The sequence below is a fragment of the Myotis yumanensis genome, unplaced genomic scaffold (genome assembly GCF_028538775.1).
Source record: "Myotis yumanensis isolate MYYU_CA2020_CCGP unplaced genomic scaffold, mMyoYum1.0.hap1 SCAF_3, whole genome shotgun sequence".
NCBI lineage: Eukaryota > Metazoa > Chordata > Mammalia > Chiroptera > Vespertilionidae > Myotis > Myotis yumanensis.
The window spans coordinates 173941379-173950114 of NW_027223754.1; the positions used below are offsets into that span (position 1 = coordinate 173941379).

Sequence of the window (8736 nt, forward strand, 5' to 3'; positions counted from 1 at the left end):
GCTGTAAAACTCTAAGTTCACTAATATCAATGAATTTTTAATTATTTGTAAGTGGTGAAGTTTATGGTATGTAAACTATACTTCAACAAAACTTTTTTTTAAGTCTAGAAAAATACTATTGTCTCCTGTGATCTATGGAAGCCAACATTTTTTTAACAATTGTATTTATTTATTGTTTAGAGAGAGAAAGGGAGAGGGAGAGAGATGTGAGAGAGAAACATCAGTCCCTTGCTTCTTATACAACCCACAACCTGGATATGTGCCCTGACCGGGAAACCAGCCGCCACCATTTAGTGTACGAGACAATGCTCTAGTCTAACCAGTTAAGCCACACTGGCCAGGAGTAATAAATTTCTGAAAGTCATAGCAGCTCACCCAAACTCCCTCTTAAACCCACCACTTTTTACCAGAAATGGGACAATTGTGGCATGAGTTTATTAGCCACCTGCAGAAGGAAGCATTGGCATGGGTTTTTAGGCAGTTCCCTGGCAAAAAGAGCAACATGCTGACCTACGTTCAGAGGCAGAAGAAATTTGGGGACAAGATAAATTTATAAAGAGATTGGCAAACATTTATTAAACTCAAAAATATAGTAAATAGCAAGTGTATCAAGATAAAAAGTTGGCTGGATTGTTGCGTGGTCCACAGGAACATCTCTGATGGCTGTTTTTCCTATATTGGAATATTAGCTACTCCATGGAATTTCACAATTCTCTGCAATTCTTTATTATCATTGGTTTCATAAACAACTTAGATATATCCCTATATTTTTAAATAAAAAGCAGTGAAATGACGTTGCCAATGACGCTGCCTGCTAGCCAGATCCACAAGGGGAACCAACCCCCGGACTTGAGGACAGTTGAGATCCCTTGACTGAAGAGGCCAGCGACCCTCTACGGGGACAAGGCTCCTTGTGCACTCCATCCACTATGTTTATAGCTATGCTCGCTCTCATTGCTTGTCAGCCTTCTTCAGAGTCTTAAACAGCCCAATCCAGGAGGTGGCCGCTGATTTACCTGTGCTATCATTTAAAAAATAAAACCGGGGAAACTTGCTGGAAGCCGGTCCATCCTTGCTGCTTGACACAGTCGCTGCAGGGAAGAAACATCTGCACAGCATATGTTTCAAGGGGCCTGGCGTACTATATGGCATAGTGTTCTTGCTATGTTTGCTCACCTTCTTGGCGAGATGTGTTTTAACCAAGGTCACCTCTCCCAGAAAGGTTGTTTCCCCAGGTAGGGATTTTCCCCTGAAGTTAGGGAGGCAACAAAACCCCTGAACTAAATGCCAGGCCGGGGCAGTTAATCCCTTTAACTACCAACGGTCACCCTTAAGCTGCATAGTCTTTACTCCCTGGAATGGAGGTAAGAAACGCCCTACCCTTTGGACTAGAAATTGCCAGGGTTAAAATCAACGGGTATAAATACAGATGTAACAAGGCAAGAAGAGACAGAAGGCGGCTGGAGGGATCCCGGCTAGAGATCCTGGCTGGGCTGCTGATCAGCTGAACGCCATCTCCGTGTCGTTCCTTCTTCACCGACTCCGTGCACACCTTTGGGAACCCCTGCACCTGCTTCACGACCCCCGCTATGGAGGCTGGTCGCTCCGCTGTACTCCGTGTGAAGCGCAAGCGCAGCAGGAGCCCGCCGAGGCCCTGGTCCTCGCCTGTAAACGCCTCCGGACAGATGCGGTGGAGTCGGCGGTCCAAAAGACGCCCCCCAAGGGTCTGGAGAAAGCAGCAGAGAAAAATGTCTTCCACTTGGTGGCTACCGTGTGCTCCCAGGAGGACCCGGTCCAGCCGCTCCTGCGCACCCTGCCCGGACCCCGGGCCACCCCTCAGCGTATCCGCCACAAGCTCCGCGCTTCCACTCGGAAGATCCAGCAGGAGGGTCGCTACAGGGTAGTCTCTAGCCGCCGACCCTCGGGCCTTCTCTCGGGTGACCTAGAGTCCGAGGACGCGCGGGAGAACCCAGAAGCCGACCGCGAGGCAGGCTTCCAGCTGATGGATCTGGTCCATGAAGAAGGAGACCCCGAGGCCGCTGCCGCAGCCGCCGCCTCCTCCTGCGAAGTATCTGACCCAGATGTGACCCTTTGCAATGCTGTAGAGTTGCTCCGCGAGCGGTTGACTGTATCTGAGGATGGGCCAAGTGTCAGGCACCGGGAGGAACGCAAGGATGACTATGTGTATGACATTTACTACTCGGAGACGGCCGCTCCAGGATGGACTGAGAATATCCTCTCTGTGCAGCCCTTCAGCCAGGAGTGGGAGCTGGTGCATGATGGCAAACAACTAGAGGACCTTGATGAAGAGGAAGATGAAGATGATGAGAACAGTGAGAATAATTGGCGCAATGAGTACCCAGAGGAGGAGAGCAGTGATGGAGATGAAGATTCCAGCGGCTCTGATGAATGGGACAGCCTCAGTGAAGAGGAAAGAGGCAATAGCAGACCACGGATGTGGGGCAAATACCCTGTGGATGTGCAGAAGGAGTTTGGCTATGACAGCACTGATGACCTGGACTGGGACTGAGGATCCTGTGACAACCATGAGGTTCTATCACAGGCCCTTGAGGGCTTTGACTGCCTTATCAGCCACCCTGGTAGTGGGTTTCCTGGCATAACACACGGACGGAGGAATGTTTCTGACTCTCTATCTCTCTCCCTTCCTCTCTGTAAAAAAATCAATAAAATATGTTTAAAAACAAACAAACAAAAAACAAACAAACATAAAATGAAGCTTCCTGGCCTAGGCATTTTCCTGCTCTTCTTCTACGCTAAAGCCAGTAAGTGGAAGAGAGGCTGTTTCATGAGCACTTCGGTTCAACTTTCCCATGCCACTAGGCACCCGCCCCCCCCCCCCCCGCCCCCCTCCTGCCCCAGTAAAAGCCTGATTCTTTTTGACGGCAAAATCTAAAAGGGCTACAGTGGGTCTCTTGTAGGAACACACGCTGAGTAGTAATGGCCAGTAGAAGAAGAATCTGCCTGAGCTGTGAGGGGTTTGGTTGACAGTGGTCTCTACCTCCCTGCTTCCTACGATAATGACTGTAGAGATTGCTCTTTCGTTAGCAGTGGTACCAAGGAACAGGGTATGTATGAATGGGATACTCTGCACTCAGTAAAAACACTAACTACGCGAGCAAGTCATTCCCTTAAAACCTTTTCAATATGAATATGTTTTCTCTTGTGCTCCCTTTTCTGCACAAACCAGACAGGAGTTTTACCAGATCTGGTGATGATGTGGGGAAGAGGTTGTGTTTTGTATCTTTCCAGAAGGAGCAGCCTCTGCCTCCCTCCTGGGGACCGTCACCCCTGGGAGGCCGAGTTAGCACACCTGACCAGTGCCCGTCTGCAGCAGATGTGCAGCCCTGAGCTGGAACCACCTGTCCATTGGGAGGATCACATGCGCCTCCTTTCTGTCTGTTCATATGTCCCATCGCCAATGACGCTGCCCGTAGCCAGATCAACAAGGGCAACCAACCCCCCGACTTGAGGACAGTTGAGATCCCTTGACTGAAGAGGCCAGCGACCCTCTATGGGGACAAGGCTCCTTGTGCACTCCATCCACTATGTTTATAGCTATGCTTGCTCTCATTGCTTGTCAGCCTTCTTCTGAGTCTTAAACAGCCCAATCCAGGAGGTGGCCGCTGATTTACCTGTGCTATCATTTAAAAAATAAAAACGGGGGAATTTGCTGGAAGCCGGTCCATCCTTGCTGCTTGACACAGTCGCTGCAGGGAAGAAACATCTGCACAGCAAATGTTTCAAGGGACCTGGCATACTACATGGCATAGTGTTCTTCCTATGTTTGCTCACCTTCTTGGCGAGATGTGTTTTAACCAAGGTCACCTCTCCCAGAAAGGTTGTTTCCCCAGGTAGGGATTTTCCCCTGAAGTTAAGGAGGCAACAAAACCCCTGAACTAAATGCCTGGCCGGGGCAGTTAATCCCTTTAACTACCAACGGTCACCCTTAAGCCGCATAGTCTTTACTCCCTGGAATGGAGGTAAGAAACGCCCTACCCTTTGGACTAGAAATTGCCAGGGTTAAAATCAACAGGTATAAATACAGATGTAACAAGGCAAGAAAAGACAGAAGGCGGCTGGAGGGATCCCGGCTAGAGATCCTGGCTGGGCTGCTGATCAGCTGAACGCCATCTCCGTGTCGTTCCTTCTTCACCGACTCCGTCCACACCTTTGGGAACCCCTGGACCTGCTGGGGCTCGACCCCAACAAGGACTAAGAGAAAAGTTTTTTCTTTTGTTATATTTTATCAGAATCTGTTTCTTCAGAGCCACCAGCTACAGATGATATGAGTGGGGGATGACTTATTCTTTGATTATATCTTTCCCCTATTGAACACCATGCCTGTCTAAATCTGCTTGAGGTACAGAGTAAGCAGTCACTCTTCTGCACACGTAAGTGATGAGATTATTAAGAAGTGCCATATCTAAATGGATCTTAGTGCCAAAATTGGAATTAGATAATCCAGTCTTTGATGACTTATAATAAGTGCCTATTCCCATCATGGGTTTCAAATCAAAGTAATTTCATTTCCTATCTTGATAGAACCATTACTGTAAAATTAAATTGCATTAGATTTTTAACTCGCTGAGTCCAACTTTCAGTTTGCATACTACAAACCTAACACTAACCTTTACTGTTTTTGCCATTGTGGACTTTCAGTTGCTATGATACATATATTTTTTGAGAAATTTAAGTCAACAATCTAACCTCTATTTGGTTACTTCAGCTTCAGTTTTCTGGCTGAAGGAGAGTGACAGTGTGTTACTGTGGTATTTGACAATGAGTAGAAACGGTAAGAAAAGAAAATAACTTCACAACTTGAAAAAAAGAAGGGAGAGCTTGTGGTGTAAGGATAAGTGTCATAGATCCACTGAGGACCTTAGAGTCACCCATAACCGCTTAATATAAAATAATAATCATTAACATACACAACAAAATATTTGGGCTGAATAAGGCTCTGCCACCCCCTTGATGCTCTTTCTATGCCCTGGCAGGGCAGCCTCCTTTCTTTTTTTATATACATATTTTATTGATTTTTTACAGAGTGGAAGGGAGAGGGATAGAGAGTTAGAAAGATCAATGAGAGAGAAACATCGATTAGCTGCCTCCTGCACACTCCCTATTGGGGATGTGCCCTCAACCAAGGTACATGTCCCCGCCCGGAATCGAACCTGGAACCCTTACGTCCGTAGGCCGACTCTCTATCCACTGAGCCAAACTGGTCAGGGATAGCCTCCTTTCTAAGAATGCAGCACACATGCCTGCGTAACTCAGTGGTTGAGCATTTACCTATGAACCAGGAGATCATGGTTCAATTCCTGGTCAGGGCACATGCTTGGGTTGTAGGCTTGATCCCCAATAGAGAATGTGCAGGAGGCAACCGATCGATGATTCTCTCTTATTGATGTTTCTGTCTCTCTCCCTCTCCTTTCCTTTCTGAAATCAATATATATATTTTAAAAAGAATGTAGCACACATTTGTCTACAATGTCACAATATGCACTTGGTTCATAGAACAGCTCCTATGACTTGATGCGCCCAAGGATCTCATTCATACCGATGGGACTCAGGATTACACAGAATGTGAGTCTCCAAAAGAAGCCGGGCACTTGGACCCCGGAGCAGAAAAACAATCACTCTGAATGAGTGATTGAGTGAAGGAGTGGGCTGGATGGAGTGGGCAGCAGGACTGGACGTGGAGGAACTGTGTACATCCACAGGTTGTTCTTGATCAGATAGGGCACCTCTGCTCCCTACCATTCCTCAGCCAACCTGCTGTGGAGGTCTCAGTGACTCAGGAAGGGGCATGGCTCTGACATTGGCTGAAACTTCAGAATTGTGCTGGAAAACTTCATCAACTCTAACTCATCTGAAGAAAATACTAGGATGTATAAGAACCCAGAGATCCTGAAAAAAATAAGCAGAGTGAGAGTCATAAAGAGCATGCCACTGGGTTAGTTAGAGGAAAGGGGCCGTGGGTGCGCAGCGGAGCACCGAGAACAGCAAGGAGAAGGGCAGCCCAGCAGAGGGCTGCAGCTCTGGTCTCCCCTGAGGCACCACTCCACTCCCCCTGCACCTCCTTCCACCCCACCCCCAGCCATTTCTCTTGGGTCAGTGCCCTTATCTGAGGCTCTCAGACTGAGGGAGAATAGAGAACATTCTATTGCATATACTAGAAACACACCTAGAAATTCTCAGAAATATTGGAGGAAAATATTGACATTCCTGCTTGTCAAAATGAGTAAGTGCACAGAGCAGGGTGATTTTGAGTCAAGATACGCTGCGTTCTATGAAATAGGGCATAATTTTTCTTCATTGATTTGCAAGGTTGGGCATATTAAACCCAGAGTGCACACAGGTAACATTACAATTACTTTTGAATCTATTATTTTCTCCTCTGATAACGCTATAAACTAAGTAGGGCTGATATTTTAATCCTTTTTTAGATAGTGGGGACATCACGGTTCAGAAAGATTTATGAGATTCAGTCTCTGTGATGATACCCCATGAACTTATTGCTTTAATTGCACTTATTGTGAATTTTCTATTTAATTTAGGTATTTTGTATGTTTATTCATTTGTCTAAATTTCTGGTATTCATATGAATTTATATTGTCTGTCTTATGAATACAAACTGCTTTAATTTAAAATAATAGATAATAGTAATAAAACTTATCCTCTTTATAGAAATGATCAGGGATTAAATTTTCATTTGTTCATTATCTTTTTATTGATCTTATTTACTTTTTTCTAGAAGATGAGACATGTTCAGATCCATAGGATTATATCTAGTTGCCTTTTTTAAAAAAATAAATAGTAGAAGTCATTTTCCTAACCTCTCAGCCATGGAGGAATCTTTCTGGTGAAAATAAAGCAAGAATCTAGCATTTTTTCATTCAGTTTCTAACAGCTGCTCTACCTAGTCTGCAGACTAAACATTTTACCCATTTCAAGGGACTTGCTAAAAATCAGCACTGTACTGAGAAGTCTTCTTATTTCCAATCTGACAAAAGAGATAAACAAGCTATTTTGACAGATTCTGCAGCAAGGGAAAACTAATCAGAATGTTACCTAGGGGAGCAAAAAGTAGGAGATAACAAATACTAAATGTTTAGCAAGAAGGAATGCGTTTAAATGAAAACCTCTTAGACCAGTTTCACATCATGTACAAAGTCCTCCTGCCATTATTTATGAGTGTGAGATTAGAGGTGTCTCCAGACCACCTTTTGTTCCCTGGGCCAGTAAACCAAGGGCTTTATTTAACTCCCACACAACGGATGCCACTCCTTTCACACCGAACACCAAACTGTCCTCAAGCCCTCGGAGACAGCAGTGTCAGCTTTTTGCTTCATATGCTAGGGTTTGCAGTCCCTGTTGAATAGCTAACATTTATAGAACAGTTGTAATGTACCAGGCACTATTCCAACTACTTTACAGGAGTTATTTCCCTGACTTCTACTTACTAACCACCTTATGTGATCTGTACTATGAACACCTTCATTCTATAGATGAGGAAACTGAGGTACAGAGACTTTGAATAACTCCCCAGAGCCACACAGCTGGGAATGGCAAGTGAGGGCTTTGAATTCAGAAACCAAGCTCTATGGCTACACTCAACTTCTTTGCTGTTTTGTCCCTAAATGCTGGAGGCTGATTTTAGAAGCAAGTTTCAACTGCTCTAACTTTTGAGCAAGTTAGCCGTATTTACTCATTCATTTATCTCACATTTATTAGTAGTTTATGAAGAGCCAGTACCACGCTAGACCCATTAGACCTTTCTCTCCAGGATTGTAGGTTCCAGTGAGAAAGGCTGAAAAGTAAGGCCACGAGGACAGTGCTGGGTAGCAGGCAGCACAGCAAACCTGAGGCAAATAGAGGAAGACCGAGATCTCAATGAGTCCAGGGAACGTCCTAGGGGAAGGACATCTGAGCAGCAGATTTGAAAAACCGTAAGAGTGAGTTAGGGAAACTTGCTAGCCAGTTTTGCTCATTGGTTAGAGTGCCAGCCTGCACACTGAAAGGTTGTAGGTTCGATTCCGGACAAGGGCATGTACCTAGGTTGCAGGCTCAATCCCTGGCCTGGTCGGGCTTGTGTGGGAGGCAGCCAATTGATGTGTCTCTCTCACAACCATGTTTCTCTTTCTCTCTCTCTCCCTCCCTTCCACTCTCTCTGAAAAGCAATGGGAAAAATTATCCTCTGGGGAAGATTAACAAAAAACCCCCAACAAAACAAAACAAACAAACAAACAAAAAGAGTGAGTGAGGTAGAGGGAGTACAGAGGGAATCTGAGGTAGTCATAACAATACTTGTAGGGGAAAGGAAGCATAAAATCACAGGAAGGTGCTGGCATCTGCAGGGGTTGGGTTTGAACAGGCCAATGGTGTCCACATCAGTGTGGCAGGAGGTGAGACCAGGAGCAGCCATCTTATGGTTCAGATGACATGTCTTCAGTGCTTGTTGTATGTGAGGCACCGGGTCAGGGCTCAGCATTGATTCCTGCATTTAATCCTTACAACTGTGAAGTATAGAGACTGTTGCTATATGATTTTACAGATGAGAAAACTGAGCCCCAAAGATGGTAAACCGATGAGCCAAAATCATACAGGCAGGATCTGAGCCAAGTAGGAGTCTGGGATTCCTGCTATTGATCCCTGGCTATACTGATAAATTTATGCAGACTTTTGCATACAAGGCCAATGAGATTGACCTTCTTA

The 8736-nt window shown here is 45.5% G+C and overlaps 1 pseudogene; it reads left to right on the forward strand.

The window, feature by feature from the left end:
• The first annotated feature begins 1589 nt into the window (after positions 1-1589).
• On the forward strand, positions 1590-2530 carry LOC139005589 (probable RNA polymerase II nuclear localization protein SLC7A6OS pseudogene; annotated as a pseudogene).
• Positions 2531-8736: the final 6206 nt, after the last annotated feature.